Below are 25,806 nucleotides of genomic sequence, written 5' to 3'. Positions count from 1 at the left end.
AGCAGCACATCAAAAAGCTTATCCACCACAATCAAGTCAGCTTCATCCCTGGGATGCAAGGCTGGTTCAACATATGCAAATCAATTAATGTAATCCATCACATAAAACCAATGGCAAAAACCACATGATTATCTCAATAGATGCAGAAAAGACCTTCGATAAAATTCAACACCCCTTCATGCTAAAAACTCTCGATAAACTTGGTATTGATAGAATAGATCTCAAAATAATGAGAGCTATTTATGACAAACCTATAGCCAATATCATATTGAATGGGCAAAATCTGGAAGCATTCTCTTTGAAAACTGGCACAAGACAAGGATGCCCTCTCTCACCACTCCTATTCAGCATAGTATTAGAAATTCTGCCCAGGGCAATCAGGCAAGAGAAAGAAAGTGTATTCAAATAGGAAGAGAGGAAGTAAAATTGTCTCTGTTTGCGGATGACATGATTGTATATGTAGAAAACCCCATTGTCTCAGCCCCAAATCTCCTTAAACTGATAAGCAACTTCAGCAAAGTGTCAGGATACAAAATCAATGTGTAAAAATCACAAGCATTCCTGTACACCAATAATAGAGAAACAGAAAGCCAAATCATGAGTGAACTCCCACTCACAGTTGCTACAAAGAGAATAAAATACCTAGAAATACAAGGTACAAGGGATGTGAAGGACCTCTTCAAGGAGAACTACAAATCACTGCTCAAGGAAATAAGAGAGGACACTAACAAATGGAAAAACATTCCATGCTCTTGGATAGGAAGAATCAATATCGTGAAAATGGCCATACTGCCCAAAGTAGTTTATAGATTCAATGCTATCCCCTTCAAGCTGCCATTGACTCTCTTCACAGAATTAGAAAAAGCTACTTTAAATTTCATATGGAATCAAAAAAGAGTCATATAGCCAAGACAATCCTAAGCAAAAAGAACAAAGCTGGAGGCGTCATGCTACCTGACTTCAAATTATACTACATGGCTACAGTAACCACAACAGCATGGTACGGGTACCAAAAGAGATATATAGACCAGTGGAACAGAACAGAGGCCTAAGAAATAATGCCATATATCTACAACCATCAGATCTTTGACAAACCTGACAAAAACGAGCAATGGGGAAAGGATTCCCTATTTAATAAATGGTGTTGAGAAAACTGGCTAGCCATATGCAGAAAACAGAAACTGGACCCCTTTCTTACACCTTATACAAAAATTAACTCAAAATGGATTAAAGAGTTAAACATAAGACCTAAAAGCCTAAATACATTAGAAGAAAACCTAGGCAATACCATTCAGGACATAGACATGGGCAAAGACTTCATGACGAAAACACCAAAAGCAATTGCAACAAAAGCCAAAATTGACAACTGGGATCTAATTAAACTAAAGAACTTCTGCACAGCAAAAGAAACTATCATTGGAGTCAACAAGCAACCTACAGGATGGGAGAAAACTTTTGCAATCTGTACATCTGACAAATGTCTAATATCCAGAATCTACAAATAACTTAAACAAATTTACAAGAAGAAAACAAACAGTCCCATCAAAAAGTGGTTGAAGGATATGAACAGGCACTTCTCAAAAGAAGATATTTATGCAGCCAACAAACATGGAAAAAAGGCTTATCATCACTGGTCATTAGATGCATATCAAAACCACAGTGAGATACCATCTCATACCAGTTAGAATGGCGATCATTAAAAAATTAGGAAACAACAGATCCTGGAGAGGATGTAGAGAAATAGGAATGCTTTTACACTGTTGGTGTGAGTGTAATTAGTTCAACCATTGTGGAAGACAGTGTGGCAATTCCTCAAGGATCTAGAACCAGAAATACCATTTGACCCAGCAATCCCATTACTGGGTATACTGGGTATATACCTAAAGGATTATAAATCATTCTACTATAAAGACACATGCGCATGTATATTTATTGCAGCACTATTCACAATAGGAAAAAAGACTTGGAACCAACCCAGATGCCCATCAGTGATAGACTGGATAAATAAAATGTGGTACATATACACCATGGAATACTATTCAGCCATGAAAAAGGATGAGTTCATGTCCTTTGCAGGGACATGAATGAAGCTGGAAACCATCATTCTCAGCAAACTAACACAGGAACAGAAAACCAAACACTGCATGCTCTCACTCATAAGTGGGAGTTGAGCTATGAAAACATTTGGACACAGGGAGGGGAACATCACACACTAGGCCTGTCAGGGGGTGGGGGCTAGGGGAGGGATAGCATTAGGAGAAATACCTAATGTAGATGATGAGTAGATGGGTGCAGCAAACTGCCATGGCACAAGTATACCTATGTAACAAACCTGCATGTTCTGCACATGTATCCCAGAACTTAAAGTATAATAATAATAAAAACAATGCCTGTCACAATACTAAAAAAGGAGAACAAAATTGAAGGAGTCACACTATCCGACTTCAAGACTTACTATAAGGCTTCGGTAATCAAGATAGTATTACACTGGTGAAAGAATAGGCACATAGATCTATGGAACAGAATAGAGGGCCCAGAAATAGACCTGCACAAATATATTCAACTGACCTTTGACAAAGGAGTAAAGGCATTTCAGTGGAGAAAGGATAAGCTTTTCTACAAATGGTGCTGGCACAATTGAAAGTTGATATATACAAAAAAAGCGAACTTAGACACAGACCTTACACTTTCACAGAAGTTAACTCAACATGGATCATAGGCCAAAATGCAATATATGAAACTATAAAACTTTCAGAAGAAAACATAGGAGAAAAGCTATGTGACCATAGTTTGGTGATGAGTTTTTAGCTATGTGACCTAAAGCATGATTTATGAAAGAAAAAATTGATAAGCTGGACTTTATTAACATGAATAATTTCTGTTCTGTGAATGACACTGTTAAGAAAATCAAAAGACAAGCCACAGACTGGGAGAAAATATTTGCAAAACACATATCTGATAAAGGACTTGTATCTAAAATGTACAAAGAACTCTTAAAACTCAACAATAAGAAAACAATCAAATTTTAAAATGGTCAAGTGAACAGATACCTCACCAGAGAAGATATACAGATGGAAAATTAGCATGTGAAAAGATATTCAACATCATTTATGATTAGGGAATTGCAAGTTGCAGTAATGAAATACCATTACATACCAATCAAAATGACTAAAATTTAAAAAACTGACAACATCAATTGCTGACAAGGATGTAGACAAACAGAAAGTCCCACACATTGCTGGTGAGAATGCAAAATAGTACAGCCACTTGGGAAGACAGTTGGGCAGTTTCTTATAAAGCTTAACATAGTCTTTGTTATGCGAGTCTGTGTGAAGAGACCACCAAACAGGCTTTGTGTGAGCAATAAAGCTTTTTAATCACCTGGGTGCAGGTGGGCTGAGTCTGAAAAATGAGTCAGCAAAGGGAGACAGGGGTGGGGCAGTTTTATAGGATTTGGGTAGGTAGTGGAAAATTACAGTTAAAGGTAGTTATCTCTTGTGGGCGGGGTGGGGGTCACAAGATGCAGGGTGGGGAGATCATGAGACTCATTGTCCAGGGAACGAATGTCACAAGGTCAATTGATCAGTTAGGGTGGGGCAGGAACAAATCACCATGGAGGAATGTCATCAGTTAAGGCAGGAACTGACTATTTTCACTTCTTTTGTGGTTCTTCAGTTGCTTCAGGCCGTCTGGATGTATACGTGCAGGTCACAGAGGATATGATGGCTTAGCTTGGGCTCAGAGGCCTGACATTGCTGTCTTCTCATATTACTAAGAAAAACAAAACGAAATAGTGCTGTAGTGTTGGGGCAGCAAAAATTCTTGGGCATGGTATGGAGAGAGAATGGGCGATGTTTCCCAGGGCTGTTTTGAGTGGGATTAGGGGTGGTGTGGGAGCCTAGAGTGGGAGAGATTAAACTGAAGAAAGATTTTATGGTAAGGGGTGATATCCTAGGGTTGTTAGAAGGAGCGTTTGTTGTATGGAATGATTGGTGGTGGCATAGATGCAGTTTTGTCTGAATTGAGAAACTAAATGGAAGACACAAGGTCCAAATAAGAGAAGGAGAAAAACAGGTATTAAAGGAATAAGAATTGGGAGGACCCAAGACATCCAATTAGAGAGTGCCCAAGGGGGTTCAGCATAATTATTTGCTTGTTTGGCGAGTTTTTGGTCTCTATCCTTGAGGGTTTTTTTATGTTTTCATATACCAGGCCAGATCGATTTAGGTAAAAACAACACTCTTCATTTAAAAATATACAGTTTTCCTTTTTAAGTTGGAGGCTGAACTTGGTATGGTGTGTTTTTAAAAGATCATTAGTTCGTTCTACCTTTCCTGAAGATTAAGGATGGTAATGGGTATGAAGGTTTCATTGAATACCAAGAGCCTGAGAAACTGCTTGGGTGATTTGACTAGTAAAAGCCAGACCATTGTCAGACTGAATAGAAGAAGGGAGGCCAAATCAGGGAATTATATCTGTTAGAAGGGAAGAGATGACTGCAGTAGCCTTTTCGGAGCTAGTGGGAAAGGCCTTGACCTATCCATTGAAGTTGTTGACCGAAACCAGGAGATACTTAAATTTATGGACATGAGGCATATGAGTAAAGTCAATCTGCCAATCTTGTGTTGGAGTAAATACATGAGTCTGGTGCGTAGGAAAAGAAGGAGGCATGATAAAGCCTTGGGGGCTGGTGGCATGGCAGACAGAGCATTGAGAGGTGATGGTCTTAAGGATGGATTTCCATGAAGGGAAGGGGATGAGGGGCTGCAGAAGGAGAGCCAGAGGCTTGTATCTCATATGGAAGTGGTCATGAAGGGAAGAAAGAATGGACTGAGCCTGTGAGGCAGGAAGAATGAATTTTCCATGATCTAAGAACCACTTGTCCTGCGTTGAAAAAGACTGGTAGAGCAGGTTTTCAGAAGAAGAGTAGGTGGGAGTGATAGAGGAGAAAGAAAAATACTGGCCCTCTGGAGTGGGGGTTGAAATATTAGTGGGTGTGGAGGCATTGGCAATTTTTTTTTTTTTTTTTTTGCTGTCCTGTTGGCATAGGCGTTTCCCTTTGCAATAAGATCAGTAGGTTTCTGGTGTTCTTTATTATGAATGACTCCAACCTTTGCCAGCAGAAGAGCAGCCTTAAGGAGGGCCTTTATTAGGGAGGCATTGATAATGGAAGAGCCTTGTGTGGTGATAAAACCTCTTTCAGCCCAAATGGCAGCATGTTTATGGAGGATGTGGAAAGCATGTTTGGAGTCAGTGTAAATGTTAATGTGCATTTCTTTAGCAAGAGAGAGCGCATGAGTTAAAGCAATCAGTTCAGCTTGTTGGGAAGTGGTGGAGGGAGGAAGTGCAGCAGCTTCAATAATAGAGGTATGGGACATGATAGCATATCCAGCTTTAGCTGGTGAAAATTGATGGGGTTTAGAAGAATTGCCATAGATTAACCAAGTGTGGTCTGTGTTTGGAATGGAATAGAATTTGTCTTTGGAATTGAAAAGAATGGAAATAAGAGGAAAGGGGGAAGATGCTATGTGTATTAAAGAAATACAGCCATGTGATTCAGGACTTGTGTTGGGTGCTCATTGAGAAGCTGGGTTGAAATCAGGCCCATGGGTAATAGTTACTGTTGGAGTTTTAACAAAGAGTCAATAGAGCTGGAGGAGTGGAGGGGCACACAATAAATGTGAAAGGTGTGAGGAGGATATTAATGCTTGAAGGTTGTGAGAACTGTAGAGGATAAGTGGAACATAGCTTGTGATTTTGAGGGCCTCTAGAAGTATTAAAGCGGCAGCTGCTGCCCTACACAGACATGAGGGCCAGCCTAGAACTGTGAGGTCAAGTTGTTTTGATAGAAAGGCAACAGGTTGTGGGCCTGGTTCCTGTGTGAGCACTCCAGCAGCACAGCCTTGTATTTCAGCTGTGTGTAAGGAAAAAGGATGAGATGAGTTAGGGAGTGCTAGTGTGGGAGCTGTCTCCACGGCCTTTTTTGAGAGAGTGAAAGGAAGAATGGAGAAAAGACTTAGGGTCTATGGGATCAGTTAAGTTACCCTTTGTGAGCTTTTAAGGTGGTTTGGTTAGGATAGCAAACCCTGGTATCCAGAGTCAGAAATATTTAGCAATGCCTAAGAAAGAAAAGAGTTGTTGTTTGGTGGTGGGGATTGGGGTCTGGGAGATTAACTGAACATGGTCTGCAGGAAGGGCACATGTATGTTGTTGGAGGATTATACCAAGATAGGTAATGTTGGGGGATGAAATTTGTGCCTTGGAGGGGGATACTTGGTACCCCTTTGAGTAGAGATTTTGAAGAAGCAGGATAGTGTCCTGCTGGGAAGATTGGTAAGAGGGGCTGCAAAGAAGAAGATCATCAAAATATTGAATAAGGTGAGAAGAAGAGGGGTGGAAAGGAAGTAAATCATGAGAAAGGGCTTGGCTGAAGTAATGAGGGCTGTCCCTGAAGCCTTGCAGTAGTACAGCCCAGGTAAGCTGCTGGGACTGATGCGTGTCAGGATCAGTCCAGGTAAAAGCAAAGAGAGGCTGGGATGAGGAGTGCAGGGCAATAGTGAAAAAAGCATCTTTAAGATCAAGAACAGAATAGTGAGTTGTGGAGGAAGGTATTGAGGACAAAAGAGTGTACAGGTTGGGCACCACAGGGTGGATAGGCAAAACAATTTGGTTGATAAGGCGCAGATCCTGAACTAACCTGTAAGACTTGTCCGGTTTTTGGACAGGTAAAATGGGGGAATCGTAAGGAGAGTTTATAGGCTTTAAAAGCCCATGCTGCAGCAGGCGAGTGATAACAGGCTTTAGTTCCCTTAAAGCCTGTTGTGGGATGGGGTACTGGCGTTGAGCAGGATAAGGGTGATTAGGTTTTAATGGGATAGTAATGGGCGTGTGATCGGTTGCCATGGAGGGAGTAGAGGTGTCCCATACTTGTGGGTTAAGGTAGGGGGATACAAGAGGAAGACACGAAGGAGGCTTTGGGTTGGGGAGAAGGGCGGCAATGAGATGTGGCTGTAGTACAGGGATAGTCAGGGTAGAGGATAATTTTGTTAAAATGTCTCAACCTAATAAAGGAACTAGGCAGGTGGGGATAAATAAAAAGGAGTGCATAAAAGAATGTTGTCCAAGTTGGCACAAAAGTTGGGGAGTTTTAACAGGTTTAGAAGCTTGGCCATTAGTATCCACAACAGTTATGGAGGCAAGGGAAACAGGCCCTTGAAAAGAAGATAATGTGGAGTGGGTAGCCTCTGTATTGATTAAGAAGGGGACGGACTTACCCTCCAATCTAAGATTTACCCAAAGCATCTGTGATGGTCCTGGAGGCTTCCGAGGCGATTGCGCAGTGTCAGTCTTCAGCCACTAAGCCGAAAAGATCTGGGAAGGAGTCAGTCAGAGACCCTTGGGCCAGAGTTCCAGGGGCTCTGGGAGTGGCTGCTGGGCGAGTTGGACAGTCCAGTTTCCAGTGGGGTCCTGCACAGATGGGACATGGCTTGGGGGGAATCATGGGCTGCGGGCATTCCTTGGCCCAGTGGCCAGATTTCCAGTACTTGAAGCAAGATCCTGTGGGAGGAGGTCCTGGAGGAACACCTGGCTGCTGCGGTTTAGACTTTTTGAAGTTCTTGTGTGCTGAAGAGTGGTTGGGGTTTGTCTCACAGTGGAGGCAAGTAATTGCAACTCAGAAATACGTTGCTGCCTGACTGCCTCTTCTCTATTATTGTATACCTCGAAGGCGAGTTTAATTCAGTCCTGTTGTGGGGTATGAGGGCTGGAATCCTTTTGGAGCTTTTTCTAATGTTGGGAGCAGATTGGGTAATAAAATGCACATTGAGAATAAGATGGCCTTCTGGCCCCTCTGGGTCTAGGGCGGTAAAGCGTCTAAGGGTTGTTGCCAAACGCGCGATGGACTGGGCTGGGTTTTTGTATTTGATGAAAAAGAGCTTAAATGCTAACTGATTTGGGAGAGGTCAGCTTAAAAAAAAAAAAAAAAAAAAAAAAAAAAAAAGCATTAACCTTGACTATGCCTTCAGCTCCAGCCACCTCTCTAAGAAGAAATTGTTGGGCACATGGGGGAGGGCTAGTCACAGAAAGAAACTGTAAGCTGGACCAGGTGTGAGGAGGGGAGGTGATAGAAGGATTATAGGGTGGGGGAGTGGAGACTGAGGAAGAATTGGGACCTGGCTTGGCCTGGCTTGAGGAGGAGTGGAGAGGTTAGATGGGTCCATAGAAAAGGAGGATTCAAAGGACTCAGAGCTTGGGGTGGAGACTGAAGGAACAGACAGGAGAGAAAGAAGAAAGATTTGGGACGACTGGCATTGGGAGCAGAGTAGGGAGGGAAAGATGTGTAAAGAATGCCTGGACATCAGGCACCTCAGACGATTTGCCCATTTTTCGACAAAAATTATCTGGATCTTGTAGGATGGAGAAATCAAAGTGCCATTTTCTGGCCATTTAGAACCATTGTCGAGGTTGTATTGGGGCAAAGCGGTGTTGCAGAATAAAATAAGACCTTAGGTTTTAGGTCAGGCGAGAGTTGAAGAGGTTTTAAGTTTTTTAGAACACAGGCTAAAGGAGAAGAAGGAGGAATGGAGAGTGGAAGGTTGCCCATAGTAAAAAGGTAAGTTTAGAAAAAAGAGAGGGTAGAGACACGGAGAGAGGGCAGGTGGTACTTGCTACCAAGGTGAAGGGTCAAGGCAGGCATCCCCGCAGTGATCAGACACCTCTAGAATGTAGGTGAATAATCAGGCAGGCATCCCTGCAGTGATTAGACACCAAGGGAAGACTGTCTTCCCGAGTCCATGACCGGCATCAGAGTTTTGAGTTCACGGATAACATGCGTCTCCTCTGTCTCTACCAGAAAGGGAAAGGAACCAAAATTAAGGAAGGAAGAGATTGAAGGGTGGAGGGATAGCGAGAGAGGCTGGAGAAGAGAATAAAAAGAGGTCGCTTACCCGATTGAAAATTGGTGAGATGTTCCTTGGGCTGGTCTGAGGACCCGAGGTTGTAGGTGCATCTCCTCAAGGAGAGAGGGCGAGGACAGGGGACCAGTCTTCCGAAGGAGTCCCCCTGTCCCAGGTCTTTGGCACCAAATGTTACACGAGTCTGTGTGAAGAGACCACCAAACAGGCTTTGTGTGAGCAATAAAGCTTTTTAATCACCCGGGTGCAGGCAGGCTGAGTCCGAAAAAGAAGTCAGCAAAGGGAGAATAGGGGTGGAGCAGTTTTATAGGATTTGGGTAGGTAGTGGAAAAGTACACTTAAAGGTGGTTAGCTCTTTCAGGCAGGCGTGGAGGTCACAAGGTGCAGGGTGGGGAGATCATGAGACTCATTATCCTGGGAAGGAATGTCACAAGGTCGATTGATCAGTTAGGGTGGGGCAGGAACAAATCACAATGGAGAAATGTCATCTGTTAAGGCAGGAACGGGCTATTTTCACTTCTTTTGTGGTTCTTCAGTTGCTTCAGGCCATCTGGATGTATACCTGCAGGTCACAGGGGATATGATGGCTGAGCTTGGGCTCAAGAGGCCTGACAGTCTTAATATACTATCTAGTAATCAAATATTTTTACTGATGTGTAAACTAAGTTATTGACTTGAAAACTTATATCCATATAAAAACTTGTATGTGAATGTTTATAGCAGTTTTATTCATAATTGCTAAAATTATGGATGGAAGCAACCAAGATGTCCTTCAATACATGAATGGACAAACTGTGGCATATCAACACAATGGAATATTATTCAACAATAAAAGAAAATGAACTATCAAGCCACAAAAAGATATGGATGAATCTTAAGTACATATTGCTAAGTGAAAGAAGCCAGTATGATAAGGCTACACATTATATGATTCAAATTCAATGACATTCTGAAAAAGGCAAAACTATAGAGATAATAGAAAGATTAGTGGTTTCCAGGGGCTTAGGGAAAGGAGCAGAGGACTGAATAAGTGAAGCACGGGGGATTATTTACGACAGTGAAGCTATTCTATATAATACTGTAATCATGGTTACATAATTTTATGCATTTGTCAAAACCTATAGAACTTTGGAACACAAAGAGTGAACTTTAATGTATGTGAGACTTTAACAAATCGTTTAGGGGATTGGAGGTTTCCAGGATGAAATGCAAAATTATGACAAAATAAGCTAACTGTATTACAAATGTATTAAAACAACCTCACTGAGGAGTGTGAAGGAAAAATGGTGGTGACCTAAACAACTTTAGAAATGAATGGAGACTGTGAGAGTAAAGGCTATAAAGGAGCCTATAACATAAGCATGCTACTCTAGCTGATAAAGTTGTTTCTGTGGAAGTACAAGTTAGCAATTCTGACTCTGCTATACATGCATATGAGAACTGAGCAATTAAGTAAATGGATGGATAATGGTGCGAGCCAAGTTTCTCACTGTTGGTGTGGGAGGTTACAGATAAGCAAAACGAGGAGGCTGGAATCATCTATGAGGTAATGGATAATAGTTGGAGACATCATATCAACTCCTATTGGCTTATTATAGATATTGATGGTTACATATAGAAATATTTATAGATATGTGTATTTATATCGATATGGGTTAATATATGCACACGTATTTCCTTGCTCTGTCAGTTGAGAAGGTCTAGAGTTAATGACACCCTAGTAGCAGTGAGTATACCTAGCACCAAGCTCTCGGTTTCTAATATTATTTTCCAACTAAATGAACCACAGCTTGGATAACTGGCTGATTCTAGGATGACAGAAGAAAATATAGAAGGTGTGCATGGAGCATCTTGTATGCCAAAAAGTAAGGAAGTTCCAGAAAAAAAAAAAACAAAAACCCTCACACACATGCACACACACAAAACAAAGGGGATATGTCAAAGGGTCATAGAGCCAACTAAAAGAACTACCAGTAGCCAAAGTTGGAACATTTGAGCAACAAAATAAATACAGTACTTTAGTATTGAACTGATACCCAAAACGTGAAATAAATATATGTACATCCATGCGGATGTGAGTACATTATTGAATAAATAAATAAATGAAGACTAGGCAAATTTCCTGTGCTAAATACTTCTAATTTATGTGGATATTCTGCTCTCAAGGAAGTAGAACATAACTCCCCCATTCCTTAAGTGTGGGTTAAACATATTCGCTTTATTCCAAAAAGTACAAATATGGAAAAGTGGAAAAAGAGTAACTTTATACTAAAGAAACCTGACATACATTACTTTAGCCAGGTGATCAAGGTTAACATCAACGTCATGTTGACAGTATGTGCCCTTGATCAGATGTGATGAGAATGACACTTTACTTCTATGGTATTCTTCCCAAAAGCACATAATCACAGTCTAATAATGAGAAAAACATCAGCCAAACCCCAACTGGGGGACATTCAATAAAATATCTGACCAGTATTCCTCAAAAAAAAGTCAAGGTCATCAGACACAAGGAAAATCTGAGAACTGTTACAGTTAAGAAGAACCTAAAACATCATGATAACCAAATGTACTGGGGTTTTCCAGAGGAAATCTTGGAAAAGGAAAAAGGATATTAGGGAAAATCTAAGGACACATGAATAAATTACAGACTTTAGTTAATGATAATGTATCAGTATTGGCTCATTAATTGCAGGAAATGTACCATGCTCATGTAAGGTGTTATTAGTAGGGGAAATTGGATGTGGCATATATGGAAACTTCCTTATTACCTTTTCAATTTTTCTGTAAACTTAAAAGTGTTCTAAAATAAAGCATTTATTTTTTAAAAAATTACAATGCCTAGGTATTCCCCCTGAGATACTGATTTAGTTGATCTGAGGTGTGGCCTGACCCTTGGGACTTTTAAACACCTCCCAGGTGTTTCTAATTTGTCTCCGGCAAACCACTATTCCTTCCTTCTGCTCCTTTGTTTAATTATAATAAATGCTCTGACCTTATCCCTGATAAAAATAGCAGTGTGCCTTAATGATTTTGGTTGTTTGAATGCAGCAGTTCTTTAAATGTACAGCCAGTGATATGGAACTTAGTGATATTTCCCATTAAATAGAAAATCTTGTCCAGGAAGCTTAAAATGCCATAAAGAGTTTAGGTAAAGAGACGGTGAAGGGCAGATTATGCTAAATGTATTGTCAGTTTAAATCTGTACGTGGTGGGAATGCCTTTATTTTCTCCCTGCCATGCTATTCCATATGTATTTGGAGATGAGACGTCTCCTAAATTTTAGGTGCAGACGGTTTAGCTTTAATTAGGTAGTAGATTTATTCTTCAGGGTTTGATTGTGACAAATGAGATAAAAGCATTACCTGCTGGCAAATGAAGCTTAAAGGTTCAGGAACCACAAACTGAACCGAGCTGTCTATTTTTCTCCTGCAGGGAAGCTGGCAGCCTGGGCTCTTGGAGATTGTATCTGGTGCTGAAGAGGACCGGCTCCCACAGTCAGTGAGGAAGGAATTTTACTGACCCAGCACCCAGATGAACTTTGGTGAGGAGAGGAGGTGAGGAGGTCAAGGAGCCTTGCTTTTTCTTTTTTTTTTTTTTAATTTTTTAATTTTTTATTTTTTTCCACCGCACCCAGTTTTTATTATTATATTATTTTGTTGAGACACAGTCTCACTCTGTCACCCAGGCTGGAATGCAGTGGCGCGATCTCAGCTCACTGCAATCTCTGTCTCCCAGGTTCAAGCAATTATCATGCCTCAATCTCCCAAGCAGCTGGGATTACAGGCACCTGTCACAAAGCCTAGCTAATTTATGTATTTTTTTTAGTAAAGACAGGGTTTCACCACGCTGGCCAGGCTGGTCTCAAACTCCTGACCTCAGGTGATCCACCTGCTTCGGGCTCCCAAAGTGCTGGGATTACAGGCGTGAGCCACCACACCTGACTCTGGCTAATTACTTTCAATTTTTGTAGAGATGGGGTCTTACTATGTTGTCCAGGCTGGTCTTGAACTCCTGGCCTCAAATGATTCCCTGCCTCGGCCTCCAAAAGTTCTGGGATTACAGGCATGAGCCACCTCGCTCGGCCTCTCCCTGAGTAACCTCAGTCACTGGTTTCACGCTCACAGTATTAGTGTACCAAGTCGTTAACGCCAGGCATAGCGTCCGCACTCATCACTGCAGTCCTGGCATACAGCAAGGGCTCAACACAGAACGAACGCAGTGGAGCTGCGAGAATACCTGAGGTTTGAGAGGAACCTAAGAACCTCTATCACATGACAGTTGGGTAAAGTGAGGCCCGGAGAGCGAGGCTTCAATGGCTCACCCAACCCACGTGGGCCTGGATCCACGGCGTGAAGCTGTGCACGTGCTCCATGCTGAATCCGGCCAGGGTGCCCTCCAGCCCGGCCATGCGCCGACTTAGCTCCATGGCCAGGGCCAGGAGGGCCAGGGGTTCCGGGGAAGGAGGCGGGGGCCCGGGGCATGCTCGGCTTGGCGAGAGTTGTCCTCCCGGCTACAGAACAGCTCCACCAGGCGGGCGAAAGAGCCGGAGGACAGGCGGACCAGCTTGCCGCGCAGGGCGGGGTCCGAGGCCAGCTTCTGGTTAATGACTTCTGCCTCCTCCTCCAGCAGGGCCACCAGCCTCCGCGGTATGGCTTCCTTCTCTGTGGGTGGGGGACCCCATAATTCTGCACTAGGCGGAGATTTCAGTTGCTCTTGGACCAGCTGTTCCAGCCGCTGAGCCACCAAGGCATAGAAGTCTGGAGTAGCTGGGCCAGGCTCTGAACCCTAACAGGGGCGGATGGGCAGAGAGCAAGGCCGAGGGGACTCAGGGGGTGCTGCTCCTCGCCCCAGGGCGCAGGGAAGACATCTTCGAAGACGGCTCAGGAAGTCTGTTGGCTCTTCTTGGGCAGGGCTGAGTGGACTTGGAACAGGAGACCCGGCAGCCTCACCACGCCTAAGGAAGGCAGCTAGGACCCTCAGCGTGTCTTCCCGGAGCCCCAGCTCTTCAAAGCCTGGTCCGGGACCTCACCGCCGCCTCCTCCACTCAACCTGCCGCCGCCTCCACTCGTACAAACTTTATTAGTTCAACTTTCCCCCCGCCTACGGACTGGGCCGGGTCGGTAACCGGCCCAACGAAGAAAGGGAGCCTTGCTTTTTCACTTGCAATTATGGCACTTCCTTTGGACATGGTAAGTCTGTATTTTTAGACTTACATTTCTAGCTTAAATTCCTAACAGGCCAGGAAGATGGCTTCATGCACGTTAAGACATGCAAAAGATTTATTTTTCCTATGATTTTTCTTCCTCAAGTAGTCATTGGTAGGAATTCTTGCTTTTCGTTTACACCTGTAAGAATATTAACAGACCAGAAAACATGTGTTCATTGGCTCTTACACTGTGTTAGGCACTGAAGCAGATAATTTAAAGGTTAAAAATATATAATAGTGGCTTTTTATTCATTCATCCAAGCAATATTTACTTGAATGCATATCATGTACCAGGCATCTGCTAGGGACTGCATAATTTAAAGAAAATAATAAAACAAAATAACAGCCAAAAAAAAAAAAAAAAAACACTAAGCTAGATTGGGTCTCCTTTCTTAAGTTGTGTCCAGTCTAAAACCTTACTGTTTAAGTCAACAGTTCTCAATCCAGGGTGATTTTGCCCCCCAGAGGACATTTGACAGCGCCTGGGGAAATATTCAGTTACCAATGCTAGGAGGAATGGGGGATGCTATGGAATCTAATGGGTAGAAGCCAGCAATGCTGCTCAACATCTAATAAAATACAATTCAGCCCCCAACAACAAAGAAATTATCAGACCCAAATGTCGGTAGTGTCGAGGTTGAGAAATCTGGCAAACCCACTGGGCTCTTCCTTACACAGAGAGCACTTTCTCCATGTGTGAATTACACAAAGCAAGCTTTAAAGCCACCTCCTGCCCTCCCTCTATTAGGTGGGTTTGGAATATTGAAGGGTCCCTCCCTAGCTGAGGGGAGAATACATGTTATCCCCACTCCCCACCATCACTTAGGTGGGGTGGCACTGTTCAGCAGAGGGTCAGCGATTCTATTGTCAGCCCAGACCAGAGACATGTCCTGTTAAATAAGTCTGCCCGAGAGAGAGGACGTGAGACTCTTCCTCTCTATTGGAAGCAGCCAAACTTCTATAGTCGAGGCCGGTTAAGCACAAATCCTTTCAAACAATGTTACTAAAAGACAATAACACTCATAATTTAAGCATAGTATTTGCACCTAAATTGAAACTACCATAAAAAATTCTATTGTTTTACTTCTGTGTAAGTACTAACTCCAAAGTCTGAAAGAAAAAGTAACCTTACAGTCATGCTGTTCAATGTAGCTACTAGCCATGCTACTGTTTAAATTAGTTGACGTTAAATAAAATGTAAAATTTATTCGTCAGTTGCACTAGTCACATTTTAAGTGTTCACTAGCCATGTGACTACTGGCTACTGAATTGGACAGTATGGGTATAGGACATTTCTGTCATCACAGGAAGTTCTATTGGACAGCATTGGCTTATAAGGCTCCACTTCAAAGGATTCTTATCAATATGCACAGTTATTTCTTTAAAAAAGGCTTGTTTCCTAGCAACTGAGACACTGGGGCAATGCTTTGCATTATCTCATTATCATGGTCTGTTAGAAAGACACAGACATGTTCTGCTGGGGGGACCACCTCTCTTCTGACATGAAATTTTTGTGAAGGGTTTATGTAATAGACATGGGACAATGTGTCAGATGATTGAAACTATGATTTTCCAGAAGATGTAACAATGTAAAATTCAAATAGGTAACTCCTGTAAGGCATTTCTGATCTAAGTCAAGTGTGTATTGTTAAATATTAATTCCATTAAAGTATGTCAGCAGGGAATTAAGATATGTGACCCAAATATATTTCTTTTTAGTAGCTGAGTGTAATAGAGAAGTAGTGCTCAGTGCATCTCAACTGAAGAAGAGCTGGGATGAAGGGAAGAGAGGAGGTTCAGAATATTTGGAAAAGATTCTCCATGTTATTTTAATGTACCCAATCCAGGTAAGTATAGTGTAGAGATATGGAAAGGATAATTGATTTACCTTTCACTACTGTATGATTGTGGGGAGGGAGAAAGGCTGTGATTTTTAAAAGTCCCTCCCTTTAGAAATTTTGATTAAGTACAACTTTGAGTGGGGCTTAGATATTCACTCCATTCTCTGTTGCTGTCTTTCCTTTCAATGACCTACCTGTCTATCCCTCCCCACCTGGTTATTTAGGATGATCAACTGGCTTTAGAACAATGACCTTAGGCAATTGTTCCTAGTATCAAGAGTCTCTAGCAAACTTTTGCAGGCTGCATATCACAATCTATTCTTGGCTGCATTTTTTTGATCAGTGCCTGAAGTGATGATATGTGTGCTTACTAATCAAAGCAAGTGTCTCATGCACAGAGGATGCATTACCCAGAGAGGACACTCAACTGAAGAAATTCAGGAATCCATTTACTACTGTTGCTTAGGCTGAAAGGCACCCCACTTCCACAGAAAGGTTCGCTATGACTGTGTGAGCAGGGCTAAAAATGTTCCCCTAAAGGACCTATTCAAGCCATTGGATAACTCTTCATGTAGAGAACCTAGAGTTTGGTAATAGAGCTTTGTCCATTTTTGTTAATGTTAGAAAGCCATTACTAGCCATAGGGAAACCTGTCAGGCCATCAGAATGACACCTTGCTCTGCTCATAGGTACAAAACTTCAACACTCTTCCGCCTTACCCCTATTTAAGTCTCAAACTTTCACATCATGTTTTCAAGATACGTGAGCCCTGAATGGGTTTATGTTTTTCACTTTCGTTTTCTCAAGTTGATTTGGAATAGCCTTGCTCCATCCTTCCATTTTCCTCATTCCTGGTTTCACATTTTCTCCTGGTAGAAATCTTTTCCCCCCGTAATATGTAAAATGTTGATCACTTGGAGTTTTTAAAGAATAAGGTGGAACTCACATCATTGCGTAACCATCCAGAACGTACATTCTTTTTGGTAGCATGATGTACAGCATATGACATTAGAACAAAATATCCCACCACCCCCAGAAAATGTCCAACGTTAGCTTCCTCCTCTTTTTAAGGACCTAAGAGCCTGGTGGTTGATGATGGAAGAGATGAAACTGTGAAGAGACTGAAGAAGCTAGTTCATCAATAGTTAAGAATCCATTTCTAAAAGATCTTAGTGAATATTTCTTCTTTGAGTCTACCTGTGCCTGGGATGTCAAGAGGTATGAATTTCTCTAAGGTTCAGGGAGCCATTAAGGTTTGTCTTCTCAAGGTATCCAGCTAGAGGGGGACGTGGATCTTAAAGCCATGTAGAATTTAGGCCTAACAGATGCACTAATACCTTGAAAATAAGGCAGGAAAGAATGAAGAAAGAACCCTAGAGTGGCCTGCTGAAGACTGCATCATCCATGAGTAAATATTGAGTGTCTGTTATGGGCCAGGTCCTGTGTGGTACAATGTGTTGGTGTAACATGAGAAAAAATATGTATCTGGTCTTTGTCCCAGTTTCTGGTACAGAGCTCCTAAAACCTTTGGAAATTCCTGAGTGATAGAGTGTCTTTTGCATGCTAATGAGGTGACTAAAGAGGGCAGTGCTTAGATAGCTTCAGGATAAGGGTTGGTCGCCAGAGGAGCCAACCACCTGATTATAGGGTTAGAATTGTCAGCTCTGCCCTGCCTTCCTCCCCACCTCCAGAGAGGGGAGAGGGGCTGGAGACTGAGTTCAATCAGCAGTAGGAAATGCTTTAGTAAATCCTGTCTATGTGGTAACGATGCTTTCATAAAAACTCTGAATCAATAAGGCTAAGGGAGCCTCCTGGTTGGTGACTACATTGACATATTGGGAGGGTGTATTACCCAGAGATAGCATGGAAGAGCTGTGTCCCCTCCCTGCCCCATACCTTGTCCTGTGCATCACTTCCATTTGGATGTTCCTGAATTGTATCCTTTATAATAAAAGTATAATTGAAAGTAGATAGCTTTTCTGAGTCTGCTAGTCATTCTAGCAAACTATTGAACCTGGGGAGTTGTAGTGGAAACCCCCAAATTTGTGGTAGACTGGGCAGAAGTGCAGGTAGCCTGGAGACATCATGTACAGCTAGCATCTAAAGTGAGGGCTTCTTATAGAACCGAAGCCTTACTGTGTAGGGTCTAGGGTAACTCTGGGTAGCTAGTGTCTGAATCAAGTTGAATTGTTGCCACCCAGTTGGCTTCAGAGTGAGGCAGGAAAATAGGATCTGGAGGCAGGGGACATAAGACCCATTCACACTTCAGCTATGACAGGAAATATCCTCTCCATAGGGTGTACACTGAGTAAATGACTTTGTAATTTTACTTCCTCCTCTCCATTTACGTAAGGCATACACCAAGTAACCAATGGAATTGTCTAGAGGGTATTTAAACTCCTAAAAATTCTGTAACAGGGCCTTTGAGCCCCTATGCTCAGGCCCACTCCCGCACTATGGAATGTACTTTCATTTTCAATAAATCCCTTCATTCCTTCCTTGTTTTGTGCGTTTTGTCCAATTCTTTGTTCAAGATGCCCAGAACCTAGACAGCCTCCACTGGTAACAAGAGAAGCAGAGAATTCATTGGTATTGGAATGATATAGCTGGGAATAAAGTGGTGAACAGGAGTAGACATCTTTCGACTCTCAGAATTTACAAGTAGTATCCCAATGAGTTTGTTGGGGTTATTTAGCACTATGCTACATATTGTCCAATCACCCCCTCCAAATCTACTCACCCTGGTCTTTAGAGGCTGACCCTCATGGAACACATTAATGGGCACTCTTTCTGTCTGTCTGTAATTGGATTTGAACAATGGGGTGTCCTGAGAGGAAACTGAAGTGAGGGAGGTAAGTAAAATCAGGGTATTGGGCTCTCCTCTCAACATGACTTTCTTCTTCCTGATTCTGGCAACTCCTCCTTATCTCCTTGTGCATAAGGGTGGTGTAAGCACTTCAGCTTCTAATCTTCAGTTTTTACCTGCAAACCCTTGTGGTTCTATTACATCTTGTATACACCCTTGTAAAAAATTCCTTATTAAATAAACCTTCTTTGAATTATCCTAATATGAGTGTTCTTTCTCACTGGGATCCTGACTGATGCAAGCACTGTCCATTTAAATGGTGGATATATGTTTGCAAAGTATGTTGAGTTTTATTTTAGTATACTTGATGCTAAGCCAGCTGTTCAGCTACTTAAGAAGGTGACCCTGGTTTGCAATGATAAAATTGTATTATAGAGTAGGATGCTTATCTTCCTATTTCTTTTGGCAGGAAAGTATATATTCAATGAGGTATAGAGAAGGGGAGCTAGAACATTAGTTCTGTTTTATAGCATTTAGAATTACAATTTCTGTTGCCAAACTGTTCCTCTTACCCATTATGATTCTGACATTAATACTATATTCCAGGCTTTGAAGAAGCATTAATAGTTTGGGATTTTACCAAGATAATACTTGCTGATGAGAGGTTGATAAATGTTGCAAAAAGTCCTTGTCATTAACTGTTCTATTGGTGAGAAGGAACAGGATAGTAACACTCAGAAGTTTAATAGTTGTGCCTGAAACATTTTCTTTCAGGATAAATATTTGAGTGACAGAGAGTCCAGAAATGGGTTGTGAAGAGAGCACAAAATGTGTGCTTTTATTATTTGTTTGACAGAGGTTCCGCCATGGAGAACCGCATCATAAAATTTACATTTGTTATTGATCTTTTTGCCTGAGCCCCACCCTAGCACCTCCATTAGAATCTGTTAGAAGTCAGTTTTTCCAGATGACGAATTCCTTGTAAAAAGAGATGAACTGAGTTTGTAGCCTTTCACAGGAGACAATGAGCCTCCTATCCTCCTTATTTTGCTTACTAAAGTCATTACTGAATTATAAATTAGGGTGGCCAGATGGGATAATCAAAGCTGGTTTCAACCCATCTATAATCCATTGATCTGTAGATAAGACGGAAAGCTTTTCTCAGAAGATGGTACTTGTGCACATCTCAAGAGAGTTGGAGGGAGGCTACCTGTATCATTCATCACTAACCTTTATAGATAAAAGCAATTCCAAAGGCCATCTACCCCCTAATGCTATAGACGAGGAGACTGAGACCCTGAGATATTCAAAGACTTACCCAGGAAAACAGCTGCATTAATTTGTCAGGGTTGCCATAACAAAGTATCACGAACTGGGTGGCTTAAACAACAGGACTTTACTGTCTCACACAGTTCTGGAGATGGAGCATCCACAGGTCAAAGGGTTGGCAGGATTGGCTCCTTCTGAGGCTGTAAGGAAAGGATGTGTTCCAGGGCTCTCTCTTTGGCTTGTACATGGCCATCTTCTCCCTGTGTCTCTTCACATTATCTTCCCTCTTTGCATGTTTGTATTCAGATTTCCTCTTCTTATAAAGACACCAGTCATACTGGATTAGGGCTTACTCTAATGACCTTATTTTAACTTGATTGCCCCTGTAAAGACCTCTCTTCCAAAGAAGATCACATTCTGAGGTACTGAGGGTTAGGACTTCAACATATGAATTTTTTGGTGGACACAGTCCAACCCCTAAGCACATCAACTATCTGAAAACTGACTAGAATCTTGGTCCTCTGATGCTCTTGTTCATTTTTTTCCTATTACACTACTATGCCTTTTAATATTATTGTTCCCGTTGCTACAGAGACAATTCCTTCTTTCACAGAACTAAGAGACAGGGATGTGGTTAAAACCTGAACTTTTCTCAGACACTTCAGATGATTCCATTTAGAGGAGTATAAGGCCAAAGTAAATTCAGAGAAGTTATGATCCTTATTAATATAACCTGAACATACTCCTCTTGGGGATAAAGATAAACAATGATTTTTTTTGTATTATCACATGGCTATTAATGTTGAACCTTTAGAGTTAGACACAAAATTCTCTCAGACTTATTTTATGAATTGCAGTTTATATTATTAAATTCTGATGATAAATGAGTTTGCTCAGTTATTCTCTTCTTTGACTTGACTTTCTCTACCCTTGAAAAATACCCTGCCAGGAAAAGGAGCTTTTGTTTCTGGATGGCCTACAGATGAAGCTTTGGCAGAACCATTGTCAATCCAGGCATTTAATTCTCCTGAAATCATGTTGTCAGTTCAGGGATGCTTGAAGCATATAAAGTTTAGGTGGCAACGGAATCAGTGCCAGATATTTAGGGATATGTTTGCATATAGGTAGGCAGGATATTTTTATGTTGTGCCAAGTGGTCTTTTTGGGAAAGTGGATCTAGACAAGACAAATAACTGTTTAATTCATGTCAGGTCACTGAAGTCAGTGTGGCTTATTACCCTCACATCAACCAAAATTGCTTGGATTAAAGGTTGGAACAGAAGAAAACTAATAGTGTATTCAACTCTCCAGTAATGACTTCATTCTTCCCATTCTCACATGGCCTAAAATGCTTATTTTCAAGGAGGGGAACCTAATGCTGAGAGAAATAACGTGATTAGTCCAAGAACACAGTATACTCCCCCCATACAGCAAGGTGCTTCTGCCCAGCATAGCAGCTGTAATGCAGGACTCGGGTGCTGTGTGCTAAGTGGCAGTTCTAACTATCTGGCAATATTTACTAGGGAACACCTAAGTTCAGGCCTTACCTACTAAACCAAGTCACAGAATATGTCTGTTGGTACTTACGGGTAGGAGGTTTTAGGATGTACCCCTGCATTCCTTCCCACCAGCAGTGTCTCCCAAAGCTCATCTCTTAGATTATCAGTCTTTCATATATGTCAAGAAAAAAACTTTCATTAAGTGATTAAATAAATTTGGAAAATGCCACATGCTGCATCCCTTTCTTAGATATTCATCATGCATGTTAGAATATTGACAGCTTTGCAGTGTCTGGCAATGAAAAAGCCGTTTAACTTTCTTTAACCAGGTGTTCCCAAAAGTTATCTGACAGAACCATTTGTTCATGTAAAACCTGTAAGTTACAAGCAACACATTTTGAGAAACCCTGTCTAAAATTTGCATAAGTTGGGGAAAGATACACATTAACAAAGAATTTAGATCAGGTTTAGAGATGACAGAGCAAGAAATCTGTGGAGATATCCTTGTAGAACAGGTGAGTGATAATCCTTGTAATCTGCCCCAAAATATTCCTTGTGGCTATTAGCAGGAAGGGAATCCTAAGCTGGGCTGGGCAGGCTTTACACATTATAGTCTTTCCTCATTGTGGGGGATGACTGTGTGAGGGGGTGTGGATGACTGTGTGAATGTATTTGTGTTTGACCTAGATAATCGGGTGGTTTAGAAAAGAAAAAGAGCACTGGGCTAATGATCAGAAGGTACAGTGTGTTTTTCGCCTTTGTCATGGACTTGTGATGTGATATCTCAGCAGTCCCAGTGCTCCACTAGTTAGCGTGGATGATGATGTACAACCTCCATCCCTCTGTACAACACAGGCCTTTAGTGTCCAAAGGCCTCTCTGTTCACTTGGGACCTCAGCAACTGCTGTCTGAACGTGAAAGAGAAAAGGAGGATGTTGTCGGGCTGATGACATAATGTCTACAGTGTTCCGGTCACCTCAGGAGGAGCAGAGGGTTTGGTGCAAAGGGCCCTGCTGTTCCTGAGGGAGGTGTGAATGACTGTCTGACACCCTATATTAAACCATGCAGCACAGCCTGATTGGGCCATGCAGAATGTTTGTAGTTAGACGCTCTTGTAACAAAGACACTTTGGTTTTAAACGACAGAAATCACCTTGAACTTGCTTCAGAAAAGAAGACCCTTTTAGGTAGTAAAATACTTAAGCATCTGATAAAATTTAAAGAATTTAAACAACCAAATCTCAAGAAAGTTCAGAAACACAATGGTGCAGGGGATCTCCCTTTTTCTCTGTGTCTGTGTCTCAGCTGTAATTCTTGGCAAAGAGAAGTGTATAGGCCTAATTATCAGTCAAATCCCCCTCTAGTTCATTTAGCTATAGTATAGCTAACAGCCATGTCTCTCTCATTTTTCCTATTAGAATCCCAATTTGTTCAGGACAGTGTGACAATAGCTTGATCTCAGGGAAGATACATTCCCACCCCAGTCTCCGAGGATGAATTGTGATAGTCTAAACCAGTCATAGTAATCCCATTTCTCTTTGTCAGTAATTGGATGAGAGTGGCATTGTGACCCAATTCTAATGTAGAAGATATAAATAGAAGTTAGTTGGATATGATTCTGGGAAAGCTTTTGTCTTTCTTATAAAAAGGAACAACAGATTTCCCAGGCATGGCTCTGACTCCTTTTGCTTTTCTCCTTCTCTGGAATGCAGGCATGATGCCTGGTGATTCAGCAGCCATCTTGTAACCATGATGTGACAAGTATGAGAGGAAAGGCGTGTGCTAAGAATAGAAGACACAAAGGAGAAAGAGCCAAGGTCCCTGTATGGTTGAACTGCCGCACTGGCTCTGGACAGCATCCCTCCTGATTTATTCTTATTTGAGAAAAATGAAAACCTATCTGTTGATATCACAGTGTACTTTAATAGGTTGTTGTTATTGTTGCCTTTGCCTGCAACCAAAAACATTCCTAAGTGAGAGAATTATATAGAAGAAGAGGGGATGGCACCTACAATGGTTAGATATTCAAAAGTATCTACCAAAGCCACCCTGGAGTCTTGAAATCTCACCAGTGCTTTAAAGCATAGAGAGAAACGCTGTTCATGCCACTGCACACCTGTCCTAGATAGAATTAACTAATTCTACTGATATTTATTGATTCTGCATTATCTGCTTGACATTTTTCTAGGTGCTGAGCATTGATTGGTGAAGACAGAGAGGGTCTTGGTTCTAATTGAGCTCACATTCTAAAAGAGAAAATAGAAAATAAACATGAAAAACAAATGAATGGGATTACTTCAGAAATTGAAAAGGTCTATAAGAAATACAAAACAGGGTGTGTGATAGAGGGTTGGGGAGGCTGTGTCCGTGGAAGGCCTAAGAAAGTGATATTTGAAATGAAACTTGAGTTACAGAAGGGAGCCAGCTGTGCAAGGCTGAGGACCAAGCATTTCAGGAGGGAACAGCCAAGGCAGAAATGAGCATGGCCTGCTGGAGACCCAGAATGAACTGATAGTGGGTTCCCACTGCATGGGGCCTGGGGAGGCTACCCATGCTCATCTCATGGTAATGTGCCAGCAACTCAGCCCACTGGCATCATGATGAATCTTGAGGCTGCTAACCAGGTTTCATGTTGCATAGGTGAACTGTCCCATCACCTGCTTGAGGCTGGCAGAGCCCAGGGGGTGAGACCACTGGGGGTGGTCTATGCAGTGGACTCTGACCAGACTGACTGATCCCCTCATGTTCTTTCCCTTTGAGAATGGATCCATCATTCCCAGCCACAGCTCCAATGCTCCCCAGGGGACTAGCTTCCCTTGGAATGGGGTCAGCCCTGCTCTGGAGGGACTGGGAGAGCATTCAGCTAGCACACAGCTGCTACAGGACCACGCTCCAGTTAACATTGTCTAGCGCTTGAGAGTCCCCTGTGTAGAGACCCTGCAGAGAGGCAGGAAACCTGTGAGAGCCCTGGGCTGGTCATACCTGACATCAGCTTCAAGTGATACTTATCAGTGAAGCAGTCACATGAGATCACAAGGCTAGAAGCTCCCTCAAAGGTCACATTGTCCTGCATTCCTCGTGTGTCTGGCTCTACCTGGAACAAAAGTGTAAGAATGTTATCACCCCACTTCTAACAGGTTGCCTGTGAAACGGGATATCCACCCATCTCTGGTAGACAATCCAGTTATCTTTTTCTCTAACACTTGAACTTGCCGGCCATTGGAACCACTATAATTATAATAGATGTTAGATTTCCTGTGTGAGTGATGGGATGTGAGGAATGTGACTGTTCACCTTAGAAGAGTAAGGATGCCTAGAAGTGCCCAACCTGCCATTTAGAAACCCTGGGTTTGGTTTTCTTACACCTGGAACACAAAACCACAAAATACCAAAATTGGAGGCAACCTTGGTGATTAATATCCCTCCTCTTACAGATGGAAAAAAGAAAAAAAAAAAAAGGAACATGACCTGACCAAGACTAATAATAATACTACAAAGGAAGGCTCTTTGGGATTCACATGGTCTTGTCATAGGTGTTTATAGAATTTGGTTGTAATGTGCCCTTTGACTGATAGGACAAAGAAAAAAAAATCCTTGCATGTCAAAAATATGTGCCATCAAAGTTCTCCATGCCTCTGTCTGGTTTGATTCTCACCATCCTATGTAGTGGGCATTATTTTTTTCATTTTACACACAAGGAAAACAAGGCCCAGAAGGGCTAAATCCATTCCTGAACTCAGACTTCAATCTTTTGCCTTTTATTCAATATCATTTCCAAGTCCATCTCCACTTTGATTCTCTGGGGATTGATGGTATAACAGAAATTAGCCATAACTTGGGTAGGGCAAGATATATAGGAGCTCTGAAAAGTCTCTACCCTATTCTGGAAGCAGATATTGTGGGTTGCTAGAAATTCTAAAGAAAGGATTCTGATTTTTAGTGACTCACCTTCATTGGCATGTAAATACTTCCCTCTTAGAACCACTGTAGCTGGAGCGGGGCCTCATGGCTGCTAACATAATTTGGTGCTGTCATCTCAGCAGCTGCCTCTCCTTATCTTAAATACCACCTCCCAGGAGAGTGTGGTACTGAAAAGCTCAAGCTGTTAGAATCTGCTGGCTACTCCAATTCCTGGTTCTGTCGCTTTAGATGACCTGAGTGATCTTATGTAAATTTCCTATATCTCAGTTTTTCCATCTATAAAAAGGGGGCTAGTTATAGTACCTTCCTGAGAAGGTTAAAGACTAAATGAGGTTAAAAAAAAAAAAAAA

The 25,806-nt window shown here is 42.0% G+C and overlaps 1 pseudogene; it reads right to left on the bottom strand.

The window, feature by feature from the left end:
• Window positions 1-13,224: 13,224 nt before the first annotated feature.
• Window positions 13,225-25,806, bottom strand: part of LOC105545456 — a 174,290-nt pseudogene continuing 161,708 nt past the window's right edge.

Source organism: Mandrillus leucophaeus, unplaced genomic scaffold (assembly GCF_000951045.1).
Source record: "Mandrillus leucophaeus isolate KB7577 unplaced genomic scaffold, Mleu.le_1.0 Scaffold329, whole genome shotgun sequence".
NCBI lineage: Eukaryota > Metazoa > Chordata > Mammalia > Primates > Cercopithecidae > Mandrillus > Mandrillus leucophaeus.
The sequence above is the reverse complement of the archived record's forward strand: the minus strand, read 5'-3'. Positions and strand labels throughout refer to the sequence as shown.